Consider the following 26,759-nt stretch of genomic DNA (forward strand, 5'->3'; position numbering starts at 1 on the left):
TTGATTTTACCACATCCCAGTGCAATCTCAGAGAGAAAAGAGAAAACCCCAACCTTTGCAGCTCCTCCTCGCCTAGCCCCTTGGACCCTTGCCTCAAAGCTGGCTGGAATAAGATGGCTTCCCACCCCCAGAGGCCCCACCCTGTGCACCCTGGCACAATGTAAACCCCTTGGAAAAGGACAGGAGTAACACCAGTTAAATTGAGATTAAGGTCTTGCCATCTGGCAGAATGAAGCCTCAAAATACAAATTTACTTCAATTAGTTTTCTCACACACCTGAGTTTATGGCCTGAGAATCATACCTGGTGCACTAGAAAGAGAAGAATGTTAAATTAAAAAAAAATTTTTTTTTAATGTTTTATTTATTTTTGAGACAGAGAGAAACAGAGCATGATCAGGAGAGGGGCAGAGAGAGAAGGAGACACAGAATCTGAAGCAGGCTCCAGGCTCTAAGCTGTCAGTACAGAGCCCGACGTGGGGCTCGAACTCACGGGCAGTGAGATCATGACCTGAGCCGAAGTCAGCCGCTCAACCGACTGAGGCACCCAGGTGCCCCAAGAATGCTTTCTTAACATAAGAGGAATTACTCTAATAGCCAACAAAATAACTTACAGCAAGAAAATAGAGGCATTCTCATTCAAAATAAAGCTCAAAACGAGAAAATATACTATCATTCTTCTGTTGAACTCAATTTGAAAAGGAAAGAAATTGGGGCACCTGGGTGGTTCAGTCAGTTTAAGCGTCCAACTTTGGCTCAGGTCATGATCTGGTGGTCTGTGAGTTCGACCCTGCATTGGGCTCTATGCTGACAGCTCAGAGCCTGGAGCCTGTGTCGGATACTGTGTCTCCCTCTCTCTCTGCCCCTTCCCCCTCATGCTCTGTCTCTCTGTCTCTCTCAAGAATAAATAAACATTAAAAAAAAAATTTTAAGGAAAGAAATTGAGAGCAAAAATAGCAATTTAACTACTGGAAATAAGGACACAAGACCATCATTACTTGTAGCCCATATGAGAATCAACTGAAAAGCTCTTACATTTTTTCTTTTTGGCAAATAATCAGATAAATTTAAATAAGATAAATAAACACTTTCAAAGTCTTGCCTACACAGCATCAATACCAAAAAGATATAATGGGAAACAAACCAAGTCTATGCAAAACAACAGTATAAACTATAAAATACCTAAGAATAAAACTAACCAAAAAGAGTGTGATTGATATGAAAAAAAATTAGAATTTTGTTGAAAGATATAAAAGATTTACATAAAAGGAGAGACATTTTACATATAAGAACGGAAACATCAAATACTACTAATGGTAATAAATGGTATCATTTATTAAAAGGCATAGAATAATGGGAGTTAGTAATTCTTAGTTATTTTAATTAACGAGCACCTACTAACATGTCAAGGACCATTCAAGGTGTTTTACATTCTGTTTTCACTTCATTTCATCTTTCCAAACTATGTGTCAAGTATCACTATTCCCATGTTACAGATAATGTATGTCATATTACAAAATATGTACTTTAGGGGCGCCTGGGTGGCTCAGTCAGTTGGGCATCTGACTTTGACTCAGGTCATGATCTCACAGCTTGTGGGTTTGAGCCCCACGTTGGGCTCTGTGCTGACAGCTCAGAGCCTGGAGCCTGCTTCGGATTCTGTGTCTCCCTCTCTTTCTCTGCCCCTCCCCCTCTCATGCTATGTCCCTCTCTCTCTCTCTCTCTCTCTCTCTCTCTCTCAAAAAATAAACATTAAAAAATTTTTTTCAAAAATATGTACTTTAACCACTTTAAAAAAATGTTAACGTTTATTTTTGAGAGGGAGAGAGAGAGAGAGAGAGAGAGAGAGAGAGCATGAGCAGGGGAGGGGCAGAGAAAGAGGGAGACACAGAATCTGAAGCAGGATCCAGGTTCTGAGCTGTCAGTACAGAGCCCGATGCGGGGCTTGAACTCACAAACTGTGAGATCATGACCTGAGCCAAAGTTGAACGCTTAACCCAGGTGCCCCTAACCATTTAATATATTATAGCTATTACAATTTAGCTTTAATGAAATGCCTACATAAATTCCCTGGAATTTTTTTAACATGATAAATTACTCTGAATTTTTTTTGAAGAAAGGTGTGAAGGAAAAGCCAAAAATTTCAAAGAGTAACGCCAAAGAAGAGTGAAGAGAGAAATTTTCAAAGAAACAGACCCTACAAGTTTTTAATATTTGGTCAAGAAAGCATCACAAACCAGTGGAAAAATCAATGGTTGTATTTTAAATGACACTAAGAATACTGACTAGTCCAGGGGGAAGAAAAAGATCCCTTGCTTCGTGTCACACATCACACTAAGTTCCACAAGTTTTAAAGAATTAATTTAAAAATACACACACATCAACATCATAAACTAGAAGAAACTATACAGGGATAGACTGAGCATAAAAGCAAAAGAAATTATAATGAAAAAGTTCAACAAATTTAACTGTATAATATAAATTTCTATACTTTATGAATAAAACATGAAAGTAAAAACACTGGGGGAAATATTTGCAATGAATATGACAAAGGGTTAATGTATTAGCATTTAAAGAAATTCTTTTGGTTGATTTTTTTTAAAGACAAAAATCTCAATAGAAATATGAGCAAAGAGTATAAATAGGCAATTTGCAAACGAATTATTCAGATTTTCTATTTCTACTTATGTTAGACACAGATGTCAGTTTGGTATATTGTGTTTACTATGAATTATATTATTTCATTTATTTTTTAATTCATGGGAATGAATTTTTACAATATTCTCTTATATTCTTTTTATGTCTATAGGATCCAAAGTGACGTCCCATTTTTAATTCCTGATATTGGTAATTTGTAGCTTCTCTCTTTTTCTTGGTCAATCTTTCTGGCACAGACCAACTTTCATTTACGTTGATCTTTTCTACTGTATGTTTGTTCTATTCCATTAATTTCTGCCTTTAACTTTATTATATCTTTCTTTTTCCTTTGTTTGGGTTTACTTTGCTGTCCTTCTTCCAACTTCCTGAGGTAGATGTTTAGATCATTGATTTTCACCTTTTCTTGTCTTCTAACATATGCATTACGGATTATAATTTCCTTCTAACCAAGGCTGCATTCCTAAACATATAAAGTAATTATAGTGATTTGCCTAAATATGAAGCTAAACTCAGTTAACTAAGTGAATTAATTTTTTAAAAGCAATGATAATGGGAAGATGGTGGCAAAGGACATAACACATTTGGTTGAAGACAAAAATGGCAAGAGTACAGACTGGCCATAAAAGAGCCATGATTTCAGGAAAACAAAATAAGAAGATAATGAGAAAATTTCTCCTAAATGTGTCTTTATTTCTCCATTAAGGAAAGTGGTCTCACAGCAGATGCTCCATCCTCTTTTACCTGAACGCATGTTCATTTCTCCCAAAGCAGTGAGGTTACCATACACAATCCTTGAGGTAGCAGGCATTAGAAGAATAGGTTGTAAAATCATTGACCAGAGTTCAATAACTGAGGAAAAGAGAGGAGCATTCCTACTGATATACTGAAAATTTTTACTGTAATTAATAAAGTACAGAGGAATAGAGAAAGACCATAATAACTGAAAGAGGTTCAAATCTACCAGTAAAACTATCTATTCGTTGGAACAGAACTCTACCAAGCCACACACACACACACACACACACACACACACACACACCACATGCACACACGCATACACACATGCACACAAGCATACACACCACAAAGTTTTCAATAAAAGGGAAACACTAAGCTTGAAACTATAATGTCAGAGTTCTCTCTACTTTCTCAAGCTGTCTGATAATAGAGTACCCCAAGGCTCCTTCCTGCCTCTGCTTCTCTTCTTGATTTATATTCCTGCCCTAGATGAGCTTATCCAGTCTCCTGGCTTTAAATTCATTTCCTGAATGTATATCTCATTCAGAATTCTCTCTCAAACTCCAGACTTGTATACATAAGTGTATAAAATAGATATCTCCAATTTAGGATATCCACAACTGAATTCATCTCCTCTAAAATCTGCTCTATATGCAGCCTTTTTCATCCCAGCTAATGGAAATGCTATCGTTTTTCTTTTCATTTAAAGTAATTTTAGGCTCAAAGAGAATTTGCAAAAATAGTATAGAGTTCCTGAGAACCCTTTCCCAGCTTGCCCCCAAAATAACATCTTACATAACCATAGTATAATTACAACAACCAGGGAATTACGATCAGTGTGATACTATTAAATACAAGTAAGTACAGACTTAGTTGTATTTCACCAGTTTTAACACGCATGCTTCTTCCTCTTTGGTACATTGTTCTGTGAGATGTTATCACATGTTTAGATTTTTGTAACCAGCAGTAGATACAATCAGTATTTACAGCTGTTCCATTACCCCAAAGAAATTCCCTCATGCTACCCATTTATAGCCATGCCCTCCTCATTCCATCCCTAACCCCTGGCAACCATGGATTCCTTCCCCTTGCTATAATTTTATCATATCAAGAATATTATATAAATGGAATCATATCGTGTGTAACCTTTTGAGATTGGCTGTCTCACTTAGCATAATAGAACACCCTTGACATCATCCCTCAAGTTGTCACATGCATTTTCCTCTTTTTCTTTTTTCTGCAAAGCAACACTCACTTATATAGAAATGCTACAGCTTGTTTACTCATTCACTTATTGAAGGACAAGATATTTGGCTTATTTGCCATTTTTATGGGAGTATCTGTTCACATCTTTTTCTCATTTTCAAACTTGTTTTCCTATTGTTAACTTTAAATTGTGTGTGTGTGTGTGTGTGTATACACATAAATATATATCCCATGGGCTATGTAATCTACAAATAATTTTCCCATACTGTCACTTTATTTTTATTCTCTAGATGGTGTCTTTCACAGAGCAAAATTTTTAATTTTGATGAAGTCCAATATATTTAAATTTTATATTACGAATCATGTCTTTGGTGTCATGAACTCTCTGCCTACCCATAGGTCATGAAGATTTTCTCCTATGTTTTCTTCTAAAAGTTTATCATTTTATACTTAGATCTATGGTAAATTTTGAGTTAATTTCCACATATGAGATACATTATCTTTACAGGTACTCAGACCAAACATTTGGAAGTTCCCTTTGACTTCTCTCTCTGACACTCCATATCAGAACCAAGTTCTGTGGATTCCCTCTTCTCGCCAGTTCCACATCTGGCCCAACCGTCTGTTATCTTTCATCAGATTACTGCACAAGTCTCTTAATTAATTTCCATTTTCTTTCCTTGTCCTGTATAGTCTATCCTCAATACAGCAATAAAAATGACCTTTTTAAAGCATAAGAGAAGTCAAGTCCCTCTTCTGCTAAAACTCCTCCAGCAGTTACTATTTCTCTACATGATCTGTTCCCTCCCTTCCTTCTCTGACCACATATCCCAAAACTTCACCATTCGATACCTCCACTCCTTTCTCATTGGCTTCCTTATGCTATTTTGACCGTGTCACGCATACTCCCGTATTTCTACGGCTGTTCCCTTGTTTGAAATGCTCCTTTATTAGCTAGCCACAAGCTTGCTTGGGATTCTCTCTCCCCTCTCTCTCTGCCCCTCCTCTGTGCTCTTTCTCTCTCAAAATAAATAAATAAACATTAAAAAAAGAAGAAGATGTGGTATGTACATACAATGGAATAATATTCAGCCATAAAAAAGAATGGAATCTTGCCATTTGCAATGACATGGATGGAGCTAAAGAATATTAAGCTAAGTGAAGCAAGTCAGCCAGAGAAAGACAAATACCATATTATTTCACTCTTTGTGGAATTTAAGAAACAAATGAGCAAAGGGCGAGGTGGGGGGGGGAAGGGAGAGAAAAAGACACCAACCAAGAAAAAGACTCTTAACTACAGGGAACAAACTGATGGTTACCAGAGGGGAGATGGGTGGGGGATGGGTGAAATAGGTAAAGGGAATTAAGGAGTGCACTCGTAATGTACACTGAGTGATATAGGATTGCTGAATCACTATATTGTACACCTGAAACCAATATATCACTGTATGTTAACTATATTGGGATTCAAATTTAAAAATAAAAAAAAACTTTATCAATATCACCTTTGCAATGAGGTCTATCCTGATCAGTCTAAAATTTCCACCTGCTACTGGACACTTCGAGCATTCCCAATCGCCCTTACCTTGCTGTACTTCCGTACATTTCCACAGCACTTATCATCTCCTAATGTATCTCCTAACTTACCTATTTATAATATCTATTGTCTGATTGTCTATCACTACCCTGCTAGAAAACATCCTCTGTGCAGACAGAGCTCCTTGTTTTGTTCACAGACACACCCCATACACTTAGAACTGCCTAGCAATAATATGCACTCAAGAAGGCTTTTTTTTTTTTAAGTGATAGAATAATAGCATTTCTTAAATCAGTGATTCTCAAAGTATGGTCTGCTATCCCTTGGCAGTTCCCAATTCCTTTCAAGGAATCCACAAGGTCAAATTATTTTCATAATAATATTAAGATGATAAGTGCATTTTCCACTGGATTGACCTTTGTGTTGATGGCACAAAAGCAATGTGGGTAAAACTGCTGGCACCTTAGCACCAATCAAAGCAGTGGCATCAAACTATTCTTTTAGTCATTGAATTCTTCACTGCCATGTGCTTGCAGTTAAAAAATAAGCCAGTGTCACATAAAGAACACCCTGATAAAGCACTAAAAATTGTTAGTTCTCAACTCCTGAGTACACTCCTTTTTAGTGTACTTTTTAACGTTTTTAACATTTATTCATTTTTGAGAGAGAGAGCGTGTGAGTGAGTGGGGGAGGGGCAGAGAAAGGGAAACACACAATCTGAAGCAGACTCCAGGCTCTGAGCTGTCAGCAGAGAGATTGACATGGGACTCGAACTCACGGACCGTGAGATCATGACCTGAGCCGAAGTCAGGCGCTCAACTGACTGAGGAACCCAGGCGCCCCTGGACTAGACACTTTTCTGATAGAACACCATGCTGTCTTAAAAAAAACACTGGCAAAATACGGTTATTCATATTTGGGTATTAATGGACATCGTCACTTCACATTCTAGTTACTTTAGGAAAAGAACACAGTAATTGTTGCCAATTACAAACTCTAACCTTTCAATATAAATTAGAATATTGGAAACTCATAACCTGCACCATGTGCATGTAAGCATCCCAATACTTAGATTTTCCTGATCTAACTTCTAATATGGTGAATGTAAAGAGATATAACCCAAATAAACAAAAGCTTTTTTAATTTTTTAATAATTTTTAAGAGTTTAAGTGGTCCTGAAAACAAATTTTGAGAAGAGATGATTTGTCTCAATCACTGTGTGACCCTCCTTGCTTTTCACAACCCTAGCTGCTTCCATGAATATGTTACATGGCAGAACTCACACAGCTCTGAACTTCTGAATGAAGAAGCCTCATAATAATTATAAATTATTCATTTTTGCTGTACAGCTATGGGTCGCTTTTTTGGTAAGTCACCTATAGCTAAGATCATTGCTTGGTGGCAATGAGAAATCTTGGTGACTAGGAGAGAACAAGGATTTGCCACAAGACTCACCATCCCATAATGAACCTTTGAGGTTTCCAAGGCCAGACATCAACTGAAATTTCATAGTTTTCCTACAAATTCTCAAAGGAATTACAAGTACTATTTGATTTACTGGATAGTGTAAATATTGCACATGAAGAAATGCTTTTTGTGTTTGGGATTCACTTCACAATATAATCCCCTAACCCTGGACATAAAGTTGGACATAGGAACTGAATTATAAAAGAATAGATATATTTACTCACCAGCTTTCACAAACTTATTGGAACTAGGTGCTAGGAGAACAAAATATTCAGGAGAAATTTTCTCTTCTGCAAGTAAACATAAATATTAGCAATTTTTTTTCCTGAGGGGTGTTGTAATCCAAGAGCCATTGAAAACTTCTGTCATAATTTCACACAAATTCTGGTTTCAAAAAACATTTTGCTAATTGATATTAAATCGTTTGTATTGTATTTTAGGAGATTTTCCATCATCAAGCTAATTTCTCAAAAATTTTTCCTGATGCATTTTCTCATTTTCATTTTCTTGCCAGTTCTGAGTGTTTTAGTCAGAACTCCTTCTATAGCAGGTGCTAGAAACCTATGTCAAACTAAACTGAAGAGGAAGAGAGAGAAGAGGAAAAGGAATTAGCTCACAGAAAAACAGAAGGCCCAGAGTTAAGATAGCTGAGAAGAAGGGGGATCCTGGGCTTTCCTCATCTCTCAAACACAGCTGTACTGAGGTCAGATTACTTGGAACCCACAGAAAATAGATCTATGGAGAGACAAGGATCTCCACAGATGGAGGGAGATAGCTTGGCAGGTGGGAAGTGCACGGATGTGAATTGGGGGAGAGAAAAATGGCCAAGCCACAGAGGGGAAGGGAATCCTTCCAGTGGAGAGACAACAGGGAGAGAAAGAGAAGAGCTGAGAAGGTGCAGCATCAAGTTAGCACAAGAGGAAAACCTCTCTGGACCACAGATTGGGGCATGAGAAGTACTGAATGTCCCAGTTATTTTTTGCAAACAGCTTCTGGAGCTCAAACTCTGAGGTTTTGGAAGTGTGTGACTTTCTCTGGAGTGGAGTTGTTGCCTATGCTCCTGGGGAGAAGAGAGCTGGCCCAGAGTGCAGAGCATGATGTAGAGATCTCCAGGGTGCACTGGTCCCCTTCCTGGAATACTTTTGGGAGAGTGCTTATTGCCTCCCCAGGGACAAAAGACGCTGCAGGTACCAGTCAAAGGCCTTTCATCACCAGGGTAGAGAGGCTCTACTCCAGAAGAGGGGAGCAGATCTGTGCCATGCAGCGTCCTTTAATACTTTGCGTTTTGAATCCCAGCTGTGTGCGCAAGATGGTTGTGGTGCAGGATAAGCTGACTGCCCTCACTATACCGTGAGGGCTGCTTGTGAATAACGGGGATTGGGATCCCCAGCCAGGACAAGAGATTGGAGTGGCGCCATTTTCCCCCCAACACCAACAAGGTGGGACTTCATAGAGCAACACAGAAACCCCCAGTGGAGGCGGGACCCACTTAGACCAATTCCCACCACTCTGTACCCAGCAACTGCTTATTTACTGAGGCAAGAATGAGTCAGTGCCAATGCAGCTGGCCTTTCTCCAGACTAGCATAGCCACTACCCACCAAGCAACCAACAGACAACTTTTTTTTCCTGCTTCTTCTTTTTTAATTTCGAAATGAGGCTCATAATTTCTGATTTGTTTTTTGCCATTTCCATATATACATATATATATATATATGCATATATACACCTATATAGATACATACATATGCATTTTATTTTCTTTTTCCTTCTTTTCTCTTTTCTTCTGCTTTTTTTATCCTTTTTCTTTTCTTTTTCTTTGGAATCGGCCTTATAGTTTTTTTGATTCTCTGTGTGTTTGCTTTTTGTTCCCTTTCCTTTTCTGTTTTTATAGGATCAGGCTTCCTCCACCCCCACTTTTTTTTTTTTCTCAGAGTTACTTCAACAAACAAATCAAAGCATACCTAGTTAAAGGTCCAAACATTCCACCACTGTAAGCAAGGGGAAGCTCTGCAGAGGACTGACAAATGGGAAAGAGCAACCAAAACGCAACAGCAGAGTGCACACAGCACACCCCAGAAATAATTCCTGGAGTCCCAGGCCCTGGACAGTGTATGACCCCTTTTTAATATAGTAGTACTCTCAGGCGCAGGACACATAACAAGCTTTTAAAACACACAAAAGACAGAAACTTAGCCAAAAAAGACATGATGGAGGAATTCTCTCCAAAGGAAAGGTCAAGAAGAAATTACAGCCAGGGATTATACCTGCTCAAAACAGATATAAGCAATATATCTGAAAAAGAATTTAGAACAACAGTCATAAGATTACTAGCTGGAATTGAAGAAAGCATAGAAGACACTAGAGAAACCCTTGTTGCAGGGATTAAAGACCTAAGAACCAGTCAGAATGAATTTAAAAATGCTACCATTGAGATGCAAAATAAACTAGATACAGTGACAATGAGGACTGAAGAAGCAGAGCAGAGAATAGGTGAAATAGAAGATAAAATCATGGAGAATAATGAAGCTGAAAAAGAGAGGGAAAGGAAGTTACTAGATCACGAAGGGAGACTTAGAGAACTAAGCGATTCCATGAAACGAAACAATACCCATATCATAGGAGTCCCAGAAGAAGAGCAAGAAAAATGGGTGGAAGGTTTATTTGAACCAATTATAGCTAAGAACTTCCCTAATCTGAGGGAGGAAACAGACATCCAAGTCCAAGAGGCACAGGGAACTCTCTTCAAAATCAACAAAAACAGGTCAACACCATGACATATCACAGTGAAACTTGCGAAATACAAAGATAAAGAGAGAATTCTGAAAGCAACTAGACCAGAGGTCCTTAACCTACAACGGTAGACACATATGGGTAGTAGCAGACCTGTCCACTGAAACTTGGCAGGCCAGAAGGGAGTGGCAGGAAATATTCAATGTGTTGAAAAGGAAAAATATGCAGCCAAGAATCCTTTATCCAGCAAGGCTGCCATTCAGAATAGAAGGAGAGCTAAGGACTTTCCCAGACAAACAAAAACTATAGGAGTTTGTGACCACTAAACCAGCCCTGCAAAAAATTTTAAGGGGGACTCTCTGAGTGGAGGGGAAAAAAAAAAAAAAAGAAGACCAAAGACTTCAAAGACTACAAAGGACCAGAAAACATCACCATAAACACCAAATCTACAACTAACACAATGGCAGTAAAGTCATATCTTTTGATAATTGCTCTGAATGTAAATAGACTAAATGCCCCAAGCAAAGGACATAGGATATCAGAATGGATTAAAAAAAAAACAACAAAAAACAAGATTCATCTATAGGCTGCCTACAAGAGACTCATTTTAGGCCTCAGGACACCTGCAGATTGAAAGTGAGGGGATGGAGAACCATCTATCATGCTAACGAAGGTCAAAAGAAAGAGAGAGTACCATACTTACATTAAACAAACTAGATTTTAAAATAAAGAGAGTAATAAGAGATAAAGAAGGGCATTATATCCTATCCACTAAGAAGATCTAACAGTTGTAAATATTTATGCACCCAACTTGAAAGAACTCAAATATACAAAGCAATTGATCACAAACATAAAGAAACTCATTGATAATAATACCATAATAGTAGGAGACTTTAGTACTCCACTTACAACAATGGACACATCATCTAAACATAAAATCAACAAGGAAACAATGGCTTTGAGTGAAACATTGGACCATATAGACTTAACAGCTATATTTAGAACACTTCATCTTAAAACAGCAGAATACACATTCTCCTCAAGTGCACATGAAACGTTCTCCAGAATAGATCACATACTGGGTCACAAATCAGCCTTCAACAGGTCAAGATCATACCATGCATATATTCAGATCACAATACTATAAAACTTGAAATCAACCACCAGAAAAAATTTGGAAAGCCTTCAAATACATGTAAGTTAAATAACATCCTACTAAAGAATGAATGGGTTAGCCAGAAAATTAAGGAAGAAATTAAAAAATACATGAAAGTAAATGAATAGAAAACACAACAGTCCAAACCCTTTGGGATGCAACAGAAAATCCCAAGAGGAAAGTACATTGCAATTCAGGCCTATCTCAAGAAGCAAGAAAGGCCCTAATACACAACCTAAACTTACTGCTAAGAGAGTGAAAAAAGGAGAAGCAAATAAAGCCTAAAACCAAGCAAAAGAAGAGAAATAATAAAGATTAGAGCAGAAATACACAATATAGAAAAAAACAGTGGAAAAGATCAATGAAACTAAAAGCTACTTTTTGAGAGAATAAAAAAAATTGACAAATACCTAACCAGACTTCTCAAAAAGACAAGAGAGAGGACCCAAATAGATAAAATCAGGAATGAAAGAGGAGAGATCACAATCAACACCACAGAAATACAATTACTAGAGAATACTATGAAAAATTATATGCCAACAAATTGGACAATCTAGAAGAAATGGACAAATTCCTAGATACTCACACACTATCAAAACTCAAACAGGAAGAAATAGAAAATTTGAACAGACCCATAACCAGCAAAGAAATTGAATCAGTTATCAAAAATCTCCCAATGAATAAGAATCCTGAGCCAATTGGCTTCCCAGGGGAATTATACCAGACACTTAAAGAACAGTTAATACCTATTCTTCTCAAATGGTTCCAAAAAACAGAAGCGGAAGGAAAGCTTCCAAACTCATTCTATGAAGCCAGCATTACCTTGATTCCAAAATCAGACAAATATCCCACCAGAAAAGAGAATTACAGGCCAATATCCTTGATGAAACTGGATGCAAAAATTCTCAACAAAACACTAGCAAATCGAATTCAACAGGACATTGAAAGAATTATTCACCATGATCAAGTGGGATTTACTCCTGGGCTGCAGAGTTGGTTCAATATTCACAAATCAGTCAATATGATACACCACATTAATAAAATAAAGGATAAGAACCATATGATCCTTTCAATATACACAGAAAAGCATTTGACAAAATACAGCATCCTTTCTTGATAAAAACCCTCAAGAAAGTAGGGATGAGAAAGAACATATCTCAACATCATAAAAGTCATATATGAAAGGCCCACAGCTGATATCATCCTCAATGGGGAAAAACTGAGAGCTATCCCCGTTAAGGTCAGTAACACAACAGAGATGTGCATTCTCACCACTGTTGTTCAACATAGTGTTGGAAGTCCTAGCTCAGAAATCAAACAACAAAACAAAATAAAACCCATCCAAATTGGCAAAGAAGTCAAACTTTCACTCTTTGCAGATGACATGATACTCAACATGGAAAACCTGAAAGACTCCACCAAAAAACTGCTAGAACTGATACGTGAATTCAGCAAAGTCATGGGATATAAAATCACTATACAGAAATCGGTTGCATTTCTATACAGCAATAATGAAGCAACAGAAAGAGAAATCAAGGAATCGATCCCACTTATAATTGCACCAAAACCCATAAAATATCTAGGAATAAACCTAACCAAAAAGGTAAAAGATCTCTATGCTGAAAACTATGGAAAGCTTATGAAAGAAATTGAAGAAGACACAAAGAGATGGAAAAACATTCCATGCTCATTGATTGGAAGAACGAATATTATTAAAATGTTGATACAACCCAAAGCAATTTACGTATTCCATGCAATCCCTAAGAAAACAACACCAGCATTCCTCACAGAGCTAGAACAAACAATCCTAAAATTTGTATGGAACCAGAAAAGACCTTGAATAACCAAAGTAATTTTGAAAAAAGAAAACCAAAGCTGAAGGCATCATAATTCCAGACTTCAAGCTGCATTACAAAGCATAATCATTGAGACAATCTGGTACTAACAGAAAAACAGACACATAGATCAATGAAATAGAATAGCAAACCCAGAAATGGACCCACAAACGTATGGCCAACTGATCTTCAACAAACCAGGAAAGAGTATCCAATGGAAAAAAGATAGTCTTTTCAGCAAATGGTGCTGGGGAAACTGAACAGCAACATGCAAAAAAATGAACCTGGATCACTTTCTCACACCATGCACAAAAATAAATTCAAAATGGATAAAAGACTTAAATGTGGGACAGGAAACCATCAAAATCCTAGAGGAGAACACAGGCAACAACCTCTTTAACCTTGCAGCAGCAAGTTTCTTATTAAGCAGTTAATAAGCAGTTTCTTATTAAACATGTCTCAGAAGGCAAGGGAAACAAAAGCAAAAATGAACTATTGGGGCATCATCAAAATAAAAAGCTTTTGCACGGCAAAGGAAACAACCAACAAAACTAAAAGGCAACTATCAGAATGGGAAAAGATATTTGCAAATGACATATCGGATAAAGGTTTAGTATCCAAAATCTATAAAGAACTTCTCAAACTCAACACTGAAAAAACAAATAATCCAGTGAAGAAATGGGCAAAAGACATGACTACGCTTTTCCAAAGAAGACATCCAGATGGTTAACAGACACATGAAAAGATGCTTAGCATCACTCATCATCAGGGAAATACAAATCAAAACCACAATGAGATATTACCTCACACCCGTCAGAATGGCTAAGATTAACAACACAAGAAACTACAGATGTTGAGGAAGATGTAGAGAAAGGGGAACCCTACTGCACTGTTGATGGGAATGTAAACTGGTGCAGCCACTCCTCAAAAAGTTAAAAACAGAACTACCCCATAACCCAGCAATTGTACTACTAGGTATTTACTCCAAGGATACAAAAGTGCTAATTTGAAGGGGCACATGCACTCCAATGTTTGCAGCAGCCCTATTGACAATAGCCAAAGTATGGAAAGAGCCCAAATGTCCATCGGCTGATGAATGAAAAAATAAGATGTGCTATATATATATATAATGGAATACTACTTAGTGATTAAAAAAATCATGAAATTTTGCCATTTACAATAACATGGATGGAGCTAGAGTGTATGATGATAAGTGAAATAATTTGCCAGAGAAATAATTTGTAAGAGATAATAAAACAATTTGTCAGAAAAAGACAAATATCATAGGATTTCACCCATATGTGGAATTTAAGAAACACAACAGATGAACATAGGGGAAGGGAAGGAAAAATAAGAGAAAAACAGACAGGGAGGCAAACCCTAAGAGACTCTTAAATATACAGAACAAACTGAGGGTGGCTGGAGGGAAAGTGGATGGAAGGATGGGCTAAATGGGCAATGGGCATTAAGGACGGCACTTGTTGGATTGAGCACTGGGTGTTATATGTTAAGTGAAGAATAACTGGGTTCTACTCCTGAAGCCAAGACTACACTGTATGTTAACTAACGTGAATTAAAATAAATAAATAAAAAAAACCCACAAGGCCCTGATGTTGAGCTCAAGAACAGCCAGATGTAGGGACTAAAGTCTCCAGAACTTTTTGTCTCCACTACTTGCCTCTACTTGGCTGCATTCTGCATGGAATCTCTACCTAAGGGAGCCAAGATACTGATTTACAACCATGCATAGTCTCATGCTGTCAGATTAGCAAATGAGGCAGAAAGAGAATTTCATTCTCCCAGCATCCATAATATCTATGTCCCCACACAACACATACATAGGCTGGCCATGACTGGATCATGTTTCCACTCTGTGTGCTCAATCAAATACTGTACTAAGATTGGCCCAGCCCTAGCCACATGCTGCCTCAGTCAGGGTTCTCCAGAGAAAGAGAACCACTAGAATATGACATATATTATGTAATATATATGTGGAGATTCACTTTGAAGAATTACTTCACATGTCTACAGAGGCTGAGAAGTCCCATGACTTACTGTCTACAAGATGGACACCCAAGAAAGCTGTTGGTGTTGTTCTAGCCTCAGCTCACAGACCTAAGAACCATGGGAGTTGATTTCTCATCCAGAAATACCCTCAGAGACATACCTAGAAGTAGTGTTTAATCTGCGCACCTCTTGGCTCAGTCAAGTAGACACATGACATCAACACATATGCCAACCCTGTAAGGGTATGTGGATGTGTGAGACCCCATTACAGACACACCCCCAGGGCCAAATGGAGGTGGAGATAAATGGATCCACACACAAAAATGATACTGGCCAATAAAAAGAACTCTCTGCTACAACATACAGAATCCCTATTTATTTGTACTCACTGCTCCCACAGCTGAGCATCTTACAAAGACAGTATAAAGTTTTCATAAATAAGCAGTGCTTGACATAATATTTTCCAGAATCATCACTCTGTAATTTTAAAACCTGTCTGATTTGAGGAAGTGGAGTAAACTGACACTAGAAAATCAATCACCTCTCAGTCATCTCACTACAGCTGACTGTTCAAGACAGAAGAAATTCAAATTGGCAGTAGTTAGATAATTATAAAAGTAGGGGGCTGAGTTAGACAATTTGCTGGGTAACTTATTCAGGAAATCAAGCAGAAAAGACAGGCAGTGTGGACCTACTTAATAGGAATTGAGTTTTTCTTCCAGAAACATTATAGATCAATGTCTCCAGATACTAGTATGGTTAAAGGAAACTCACAACTATCTTTTAGTTTTGTGAAAAGACTTCAACCTAAGATGGAACCACAGGAAGTGAAACAGAGACTCTCATGTATGTGTCTTTGGAAAAATGAAACTTGAAGAACTGAGAGACTGATTTCCCATAAATGCCTAATTTATACAAGACTGAAATGTATCTTATAAGCAATGAATATCCATCAAGAATCTCCCTGTCTTCAGGCTAGTGAGCTTACTGGCCAGACTCCTCTTTCCGTGCACACCTTGCCCCTGCAAATCCTCAAGGGACTCACCTGTAGCTTGCTACAAGTGTGTGCTTCTCAAATTGCTCAGTTTCTGGTCATTTGATATTCCCTTAGTTTACCTCTTTATTTAGGTTGCTAATTTGTTCTCAAAATGCAAGTCTACAAATCATGGGGGTCATTCTCATGTCAACGTCTCCAGCTACAGTGGACACTACTGATGCCACACCTGTAGCCCCCCAGCCCCCTCCATGGTCACTTTAGGGCAAGCAGCCTGTTAAATTAATTAAACAAGGGGGCCATGAGATTGAGGTGGCTTCAATGCTGTGGTGGCCTTCCTAAGCAAACCTAAATCTAAGTCTGTAAATGCCCGAAGGTGACAAAATGGAAACCTAAGGACAACCAATCACAAACAGCCAACTGGGCTTGAAGCTATAGCCCATAAACAGTTTCCTTACCTTGCTCCCGCCTTTTCTCTATAAAAATCTCTCCCCGGCTCCTGACTACTTGTGGATTGGCACTGCCCAATTCCTATTGATTTATGCTCAAATGAACTCTTAAACTGTCCAGTGTGTGTCAGTTTATCTTTTACCATGCCTCACGTCCATCTCAACCGAACCTGTGTCTCTTCACCTGAGGGCCCTCTTTGGTGTCAGACACATCCCTGCCCATGCCTGCTGCGCTGGGCATGGACACATGCAGGACGACGACACGTGAACACCCTTTGTGGAATGGCTGGATGCGGAGGGTGGGCTCAGTGACTGCGCAGCGCGCCCTCTGCTGTCTGCCCAGTGCACAGTCCGTGAAACTCCAGTTGCCCACAGGGGTACCTGGCTGCATCATACACTCTTTGTGCTGCCTTCACTGCCGTCTCTCAAACCCCTACCACCCGTGTTTCCTTCACCCGTCAAATGAACTAGTCTTACTTGAATCTGTGTCCCAAGACCTGCTTCTAAGGAAAGACACAAACAGAAAAAAATTTAAAAAGCTATGTCTGGGTGGGCCATCCATGCTTTTCTTACACTTTAAAAGTACACAGGACTTGGATGGCACTTGGGTTAAGCGTCCAACTTGGGCTCAGGGCGTATCTCATGGTTCGTGACTTGGAGCCCCTAATCAGGCTCTGTGCTGACAGCTCAGAGCCTGGAGCCTGCTTCAGATTCTGCGTCTCCCTCTCTCTGTCCCTCCCCCACTTGTTCTCTATCTCTCTGTCTCTTAAACATTTAAAAACATTTTTTTTAAATAAATAAAGTACACAGGACTTTCCACACTCCCAGCAGCTCTACTGAGATATAATTGACAGAGAAGAATTGTATATATTTGATGTGTACAACGTGATGATTTAATATATGTATACATTGTGAAATGATTACCACAATCAAAATGGTTATATATCCATCACCTCACATAGTTACCATGTGTGTGTGGGGGGGGGGGCAGATTGACTCTTGTAGCAAATTTCAAATATATAAAACAGTAGAATTAACTATAGTCACCATGCTGTGCATTAGATCCCCAGAACATATTAGATCCCCAGAAGCTTGTAACTGAAAGCTTGTAAAGTGCACAAACCTTAGTCCAGTCATGTGTCACGTCTCCAGCACTCACTCTTTGGCTAACTTCACTGAACAGGAAGGCCTGTGGCGTGAAAATGAGAGGAAAAGGCCTATGAACATATGCACTTGACACCTGCATGAAAGCACTGAGAGTCACCCTTGGGTCCCCTCTAAAACAACAATGTAAAAGAATATAAAATAAAGTTCGTGCAAGAATAACCAAGGTGATCTGGTTCCCTCAATCTTCCTGAGTTTCAATGAATAGATTGGAAGCCAATGAATATGGGGGAGGGGAACAGGAAGAGAGAGGAGGCACATTTAACAGATGGCCCCATCATTTACTATATGGCCCTAGACTGCTGTGCTGCTTTAGTTTCTGATCCCCTCCTTTGGTCTAAGCACTTAAATAAACCTCAAGGGCAACACCCCATAGTGAACTAACATGCATAAGTATCATCTGTAGAAGGGGTAGACTACATTATATTTGTTCTGCTTAAGATGGGAGGAAATCAAGCCATGTATTTTGAAAGAATATTATTTAATTGGTTAAAAGAAAAAAAGACAGCTCTTGAAGGTATAAGTTTTAGGTGTTCAGAAAAATTACTCTAAAAGATAATTCCCCACAAAGTCATATAAGCTATTTATATTGTGCTCCTAGATGCTTTCCCCTTCATTTCTTAATTAAATATTTTAAAGCTAAGTCATAAAGCACTTGAGTTTCACATCTAATAAGTATTCATTCAAGTGATGTGTGGCAAGCACTATACAAATGAGCAATTTAAAAACAGAAGGTATTTTACTCACAGTTGGTCATAGATATTCAGTATAAATACAAATATACAAACAAAAGCCTACAAGTATTGTACTCCTGTCACAAATAATCACAGACTTTAAAATAGCGATTTTCTTTAATAGTCCAAGCAGCTCATAAAAATTCATTGTCAGGGAGGAACCAATATGAGTCAAGAGAACAATGTGTTCTTTGTGTTTTACCTCAATTATCTTTACATAATTTCTAATTTTGTGATGAGACATTCTGGAATATTGATTGCTTTCTTAAAAATCTACTGATTGCCTTCAGTACATGCCAAAGATTCAGTCAGGTGTTTAAGAAGTATGCAGGAAAGAGAAGTTGCAGTGAATTCACTATAAATCTTAACTTGCAAATAAAATTATTTACTATGGAATGAGTAACTTTTACTTTTGGGGAACCTGACAGATACCAAAGCAGTAACACTCACAAGCCACTTCACACTTATGAAAGAGGACACTGAATGGGGCGCCTGGGTGGCTCAGTTGGTTAAGTGACCGACTTCAGCTCACGTCATGATATTGCAGTTTGTGGGTTCGAGCCCCACATCAGACTCTGTGCTGACATCTCAGAGCCTGGGGCCTGCTTCAGATTCTGTGTCCCCTTCTCTCTCTCTGCCTCTCCCCTGCTTGCACTCTCTCTCTCAAAAATAAACATTTAAAACTTTTTTAAAAAACAAGAAAGAAAGAGGATATTTGATCCAGAGTCAATATCTGTAAGTCCATGGATTCCGAGTGACTGTACCTTCTCTGAGCCCACCTTCAGATGCAGGGGTACACTGGCTAGACTGCCACAGCTGAAAAGGATCTGCCTCATGATGACAGGTCAAATTATACCAATGGCCTCCCAAAAATGTACGGTTTCTCTCTAGGGAATCTCTGATGGTCTTTCCATCAGAAGATCATCAATTTATGGATTAGTTGCCTAAGAATGTATAGGCACATAGGGTACATATATGTCCCTCAAAAACAGAGATTGGGAAGAATAGAGAGCAAGTTTACTTAATTATAAAGTTGGAGACTTGTGGCCTCTGAATTTCCACATTACTTTCATTGCTATGGCCCTATTATGCATTTTTTATGCCTTTCTTCCCATGGTGGTGGATGATTCCATCTGGCTTGTATGTATTCTGGTTCCAATGACCATTGCTTAGGATTAAGGGACTATTGCTATGATGGCTTCAACACAGGTAAAGAGCCAAAGGGTTAATTTTGCCTCAACCATCCAGAAAAGGACCAAATGTTTACCTCTTTGAAAGGTAGTTGCTGTAACTTCCCTTGGCCTTATGAATACACAGACAAAAGCCCTAAAAAAAGTCAGCAAATTAAATCCAACAATATGTAAAAACAGTTAATGTACAGCAGCAAATACAGTCTTCGGTATTTACCAAAGAGAATGAAAATATATGCCCATAAAAATGCATATAGGAATGTCAATAACAGCCCAAACTGGAAACAGCCCAAATGTCTACCCACGGTTGAATAAACACATCATTCGACATTTATATGATGGAACAGCACTTAGCAATAAAAAGGAACAAGTTATACTGATAATCACAATAATATGGATGAATTTCACAAACATTACACTGGGTAAGAGTGGCCAGGGGGAAGGTGCATATTCTATGATTCCACTTACTTGACCTTCAAGAATAAGTCAAAATTCATCTCCAATGATTTAAAAAAAATCAGACCTGTGTTTCATTGAGGTGAGGTGAGGGCTGGGGGAATGTTTAGTCCATTAGGGCTACTATAACAAAAACACAATAGACTGGTGACTTCAACAGTAAACATTTATTTTTCACACGTCTGGAGGCTGGAAGTCCAAGATCAAGGTGCCAGCAGATTCAGTATCTGGTAAGAGCCTGGTTCCTGGTTCATAAATTTGAGGATAAGTTGTAAAAATGTTATCATGTTATAACCTGCTGCTCCACTCTTGTCAATAATTATTTCTTATTCTCTCAAGGGTTCCCAAGAATAAAGAGAGATTCTGTAACTAGAAGGGAAACAGGGTTCTAACCAGACAAAAACAACAGTTTTCTATTCAGCTTTTCTAAAGACTTTGCTAAATGACTCTTTGATATCAAACTTGTTTTCTGGTATGAAATTCAAATTCCTAGTTCTGAACATTAAAATTACTCTCCCTTATTTATAGAAAGCATGCCACTTATAGATATAAATATTAAAATGATTTTATTTTTATTCATTTGCAGTTGCTTTAACTCATTTATTGGCTCTTTAATCAGGTCCAGATTACAAGTATTATATTGTATTCTTTCTTCCTTTCTTGTTTTCATTTAAAAAAAAAATCCCTAGATTCATAACACGATACAATCTGTACAAGTTATCCCAAAATGTATGTCTAAAAAACAAGGAGTATGTCCTCCCATTCCTTGTTTCTATCAGAGTTTAAGTGGCAAACAACAAAATCTACCTTGGCTGGCTTAAGTGGAAAAAGAATTAATTAAAGGCTAATAAGTAGTTCACAGAAGCTGAGAGGGCTTGAGACCAGGCTTGGATGTTGAGCAGCAGGAACAATGTCCAATGCTCTGCAGGAGCCACTATAGCTCAAACACCCCTGCTGTCACTGGTTGGCCCCTCCACTGGTCGCTTGCATGGACGCCGCCCAGCTCATGCTGCGTGATGCTCAGGAGTGGATGCCAGAAACTCTGGCAGCAACGCCCCTAAAGAGCCCAACACGTTTGTCGCTGTGCTTGCCAAATAACAAAATCTGCACGCCTCCTTTCTCCCCTTGCTCACTTCCCAATCAAAGTCACATGCAAGTGCATCTGATTGATGGAATCCAGGCCTCACACCTGTACCCTTGCTGCAAGGGAATCTGGGAAAGCCAGTTTTCAGCTTCAACCTGGAGAAGGGGGGGGGACTCATAAGACAGGATGTTTTGCAAACACTGGAAGAGTGTTCAAAGGGTGCTGGGCAATCAGAAGTGCCCACAATGACAAATGTCCACGAAAAGCCCTAAAGGATAGATTTCTCTCTATTAGTAAGTGCTTTCCCTATCTTACAGTTCCAATAAGTACTCAGCAACTGAAATGTGGACGTGATGATACAAGTACCACACAGTGTGCTACTTCATAGAGGAGTATGGTACTGATACCAGAATAATGCAAGTGTCCCTTGTTTCACCATATGTCAAATTCAGTGGGACTTCACTGAAATCCCAACTTTGAGGCAATAATGATATTTATATGCATGGAAATGAAATTGCACAAATCATTCACTTGCTCCCAAATTCAACCATTTTGTAACTCCCAAAATACTGTACATTGAGAATCAGATTAACCTCTTAATTGATAGGTAAGATGTTCTGACCATTTGAATTCCAAATAATAATTGTGACTTTTGTAGCTAGTCTCATCTTTACAAAAGAGTACAACAACATGAACTTTAACATGATCACTACTAGGGGTGCCTGGCTGGCTCAGTCTGTTAAGTGTCTGACTCTTGGTCTCAGCTCAGGTCATGATCTCACAGTTTGTGAGTTTGAGCCCCGAATCATGCTCTTCACTGACAGTGGGGAGCCTGCTGGGGGTGGGGGGTGGAATCTCTCTCTCTCTCTTTCTCTCTGTCCCTCCCTCCCACTCACTCTCTTTGTCTCTCTCTCTCTCTCTCTCTCAAAATAAATAAATAAACTTAAAAAAATTTTTTAATATGATCACTTCTAGTCCTTTATATAAATGCAAAGATCAACTCTTGTCTGCCCAGATACGTATCTATTTCTGTGTTTGTGTTGACAGCAGAAATAATAAAACTATTTTTTACTTTTCCCTGTTAGCAGGAGTAATATAAATCATTCCAGTCTTGGGATGCCTGATTAAGCTACAGAAAATTAAGTTCATTTATCCTTTTTGTGCTAAACTATTTTCCAAATGTTTTCTTTGCAGAATCACTGCGTTGTTTTTCCTCGCTAACCTGCCTTGATGGCCATGCAGACGTGTGTCACACTGCCCCCTGGTGTGGCTGAAACAAACTTCCTTCCATTCTGTAGAAGCTACCAGAGCCGGGAATGCACACAGACCCTGTATTGCTGAGTCATGCCGCAGGCTGAGCTTTGTTCTGGAGGGATTTTGTAGGCCTTCGAAAGTGAGCAAAGAGGTTTGGATCATCAGCAGACACAAATTATTGTATAAAGGACTGGGAAAACCAGAAATACTTAACATTTTTAATTCAGCAAATGTTTATTTAGGGCCCGCTGCATATAGGTCTGTGCTTGGTCCCACAGGTGACACTGAAAGGAAAAAGGCACAATCCCTGTCCCAGAGGACCTAGCCATATGCAGCATACACATAGCACAATACAATGTGAGTTAAGCATATACAGTGTATGAGGTGAGAAGAGATCACAAGAAATAATATTAAAACAAAAAACAAAACCAGGCTTCTTAGGAGGAAGACTATTTGAGATAGGCCTTGAATAAGATTTGGGATTTTATGGGCAGCAGTGGGGAACTGAGGAGGAAGGGGAAAAATACATGCCAAAAAGAATAAAATAATAAATTAAAGACTCTAATTTCAAAAAGAGTCTTACTTTATTTTTATCTTATTATTTTTCATCAGCAAATTTACAAGAGAAAGTTTACAGTTTCCACAGTCACCTATGAGTAGAATTTTATTATTAGAAGGGTAAAAGATACTTAATTAGCAATACAATTAAATTTATTTTCCTTGAAAAATAATTTCTAAAGATAGTGTCAGAGAGCAATGGTTCCATTAAGTTTCTTCAAATCCCTTTTGTCTCAAAAACAACAACAACAACAACAACAACAACAAAACACTCCCATATAGATTTTCTATAATTTTATTAAGGTAGGATTATTTATAATTTAAAATAATTTAGACTACATATTTATATTATCATGTTCATATTATATTAATATATATTATATATTCACTAGCCATAAGTGAATTAACATCTGTTCACTTTTAAAGCTCTTTTTAAAGAAATGTGAGTAATCTATGTGACTTGATTCTTAGAATTCAGCAAATCAACTACATCCTCTCATTGATTCTCATGGTAAACTTAGTGCTCTTATGCTATGCATGTGACTGTCAACATCTTCAATTGTAATTTCAATTATTTGAATTGTAGGCAATTGAGGGTTATCATGGTATTTTGTGAGCTTATTTTAAATTTAGATTTTACAAAAGAGCATGTTTTGGCATATGTTTTTCTTAGAATTCTGGGTGTTTACATACATTTGCTAAGTGTACAATGTAATAGAAAATAAACCAATGCCTTTTAAATTTTTATTAAAATGGTTTCAAATATATGCCCACTCATCTTGGGAATATAATGATCCATGTAAGTTGAATGATAACCAACACAACATTCTTTTTAAATATAAAATTGTATCAACCCATAACTTTAAAAAGGACCTTTCATTTTTTCATATTAACAGAATCGATATATATTTTACAAGGTATACGATAGAGCTTGCTTCACATAGTATCAGGATTATGTATCTTCTATATCTTAGTGGGTAAAGATGACACTCAAAATCTCCCTTTTTAAAGTCATTCCCTTCTGGTGTTTCTAGAATATAAATAACTTTTAGTTGACCCAGTTTTATATATTTGCCTTTTTCTTATTAATAAAAACTCTAAAATTCTAAAAGATAACTCTAACACTATGGAGGTAAATATATAATACAGTATTGTATTTATAATAATGGTTAATATTATATCAAAATTTCCCATATATTACCCAGGTAGAATTTATTGTAAATGTATTTCTGGTCTCCTGATTTAATTATGTAGATTTCCATAATAACTAATAGCAAAATATACGTGAAAAGGCCTAGGATGTTGCTTGATCATCAAGTACTTTTGTACTCAAGTACTCAAGTACTTTTGGAGTTGAGCTCCTCAAAATGTAAGGATATGCCCTTTCTCCCAGACTGCAAATCACTTCTGTTATTAATATGGCATTTTACTATTTTGTAGGAAGAAGCTCAGCTCAAATTTAAATTGTTTACCCAAAAGTCACCCATCTATGACTAGACGGGCTGTGAGGTACACTATCAACAGTGTAACAGTGATGTGTACTTTAGGCAGTGTAGATGTGTACTCTATCTACATCTTATGACTCATTGAATCCTCACAGGAACTTCTGGAGGGAAGTAATATTATTGTCCCATTTTGCAGTTAAGACAATTGATACACACAGAGGCTAAGTAACTTGCCCAACCTTCCATAGCTCATGAGGGGCAGAGGTGAGGTTAAAACTCAGGAAACCTGTCTTTGGGCGTCTGTGAACTTAACCACTACTCTATAATAATGAGACTCTGTTTCTAAAAAGGTCTTTTTTTTTTAAGTTTTTTTTTTTTTTTTTTTTTGAGAGAGAGAGTGTGTACAAGTGGGGGAAAGGGGGCAGATGCAGGGGTCAGACAGAAAGGGAGAGAATCCCAAGAATGCTGTCAGCATAGAGCCAGACATGGGGCTTGAATTCATGAGCCATGACATCATGACCTAAGCTGAAACCAAGAGTTGGACACTTGACTGACTGAGCCATCCAGGTGCCCCACTAGAAAGGTCTTTAAAGGAGTATTAAGGGTGGCACAAAAACAGACACTCAGAGCAATGGAACAGAATAGAGAACCCAGAAATGGACCCACAAACATATGGCCAACTAATCTTTGACAAAGCAGGAAAGAGTATCCAATGGAATAAAGACAGTCTCTTCAGCAAGTGGTGCTGGGAAAACTGGACAGCGACATGCAGAAGAATGAACCTGGACCACTTTCTTACACCATACACAAAAATAAACTCAAAATGGATGAAAGACCTAAATGTAAGACAGGAAGCCATCAAAATCCTCAAGCAGAAAGCAGGCAAAAACCTCTTTGACCTTGGCCCCAGCAACTTCTTACTCAATACGTCTCCAGATGCAAGGGAAACAAAAGCAAAAATGAACTATTGGGACCTCATCGAAATAAAAAGCTTCTGCACAGCAAAGGAAGCAATCAGCAAAACTAAAAGGCAACCGACAGAATGGGAGAAGATATTTGCAAACGACATATCAGATGAAGGGTTAGTATCCAAAATCTATAAAGAACTTATCAAACCCAACACCCAAAAAACAAATAATCCAGTGAAGAAATGGGCAAAAGACATGAATAGACGCTTCTCCAAAGAAGACATCCAGATGGCCAACCGACACATGAAAAAATGCTCAATATCACTCATCATCAGGGGAATACAAATCAAAACCACAATGAGGTATCACCTCACACCTGTCAGAATGGCTAACATTAACAACTCAGGCAACAACAGATGTTGGCAAGGATGCAGAGAAAGAGGATCCCTTTTGCGTTGTTGGTGGGAATGCAAGCTGGTGCAGTCACTCTAGAAAACAGTACACAGGTTCCTGAAAAAATTAAAAATAGAACTACCCTATGACCCAGCAACTGCACTATTAGGTATTTATCCAAGGGACACAGGTATGCTGTTTCGAAGGGGCACGTGCACCCCCATGTTTATAGCAGCACTATCAACAACAGCCAAAGTATGGAAGGAGCCCAAATGTCCATCAGCGGATGAATGGATAAAGAATATGTGGTATATCGATGGAGTATTACTCGGCAAGCAAAAAGAATGAGATGTTGTCATTTGCAACTACGTGGATGGAACTGGAGGGTATTATGCTAAGCTAAATTAGTCAGAGAAAGACAAATATCATATGACTTCACTCATATGAGGACTTTAAGACACAGAACAGATGAACACAAGGGAAAGGAAACAAAAATAATAAAAAAACAGGGAGGGGGACAAAACATAAGAGACTCTTTTTTTTTTCAATATATGAAGTTTATTGTCAAATTGGTTTCCATACAACACCCAGTGCTCATCCCAAAAGGTGCCCTCCTCAATACCCATCACCCACCCTCCCCTCCCTCCCACCCCCCATCAACCCTCAGTTTGTTCTCAGTTTTTAACAGTCTCTTATGCTTTGGCTCCATAAGAGACTCTTAAATATGGAAAACAAACAGAGGGTTACTGGAGGGGTTGTGAGAGGGGGGATGAGCTAAATGGGTAAGGGGCACTAA

At 38.2% G+C, this 26,759-nt stretch overlaps 1 long non-coding RNA gene across 2 annotated transcripts in view; it reads right to left on the reverse strand.

Annotated features, from left to right (window-relative positions):
- Positions 1-17,934, reverse strand: part of LOC128778298 (uncharacterized) — a 77,542-nt gene extending 59,608 nt beyond the window's left edge. For both annotated transcript variants that reach the window (XR_008423823.1, XR_008423824.1), the window contains exons 1-2: positions 17,901-17,934; positions 7,829-7,894 (exon numbers count right to left, since the gene is read on the reverse strand). This is a non-coding gene — a long non-coding RNA (uncharacterized LOC128778298). The remainder of the gene's footprint in view (positions 1-7,828; positions 7,895-17,900) is intronic.
- Between the last annotated feature and the right edge of the window lie 8,825 nt (positions 17,935-26,759).

This window comes from Panthera pardus, unplaced genomic scaffold, assembly GCF_024362965.1.
Source record: "Panthera pardus isolate Hobbes unplaced genomic scaffold, ASM2436296v1 HiC_scaffold_2, whole genome shotgun sequence".
Classification (NCBI taxonomy): Eukaryota; Metazoa; Chordata; class Mammalia; order Carnivora; family Felidae; genus Panthera; species Panthera pardus.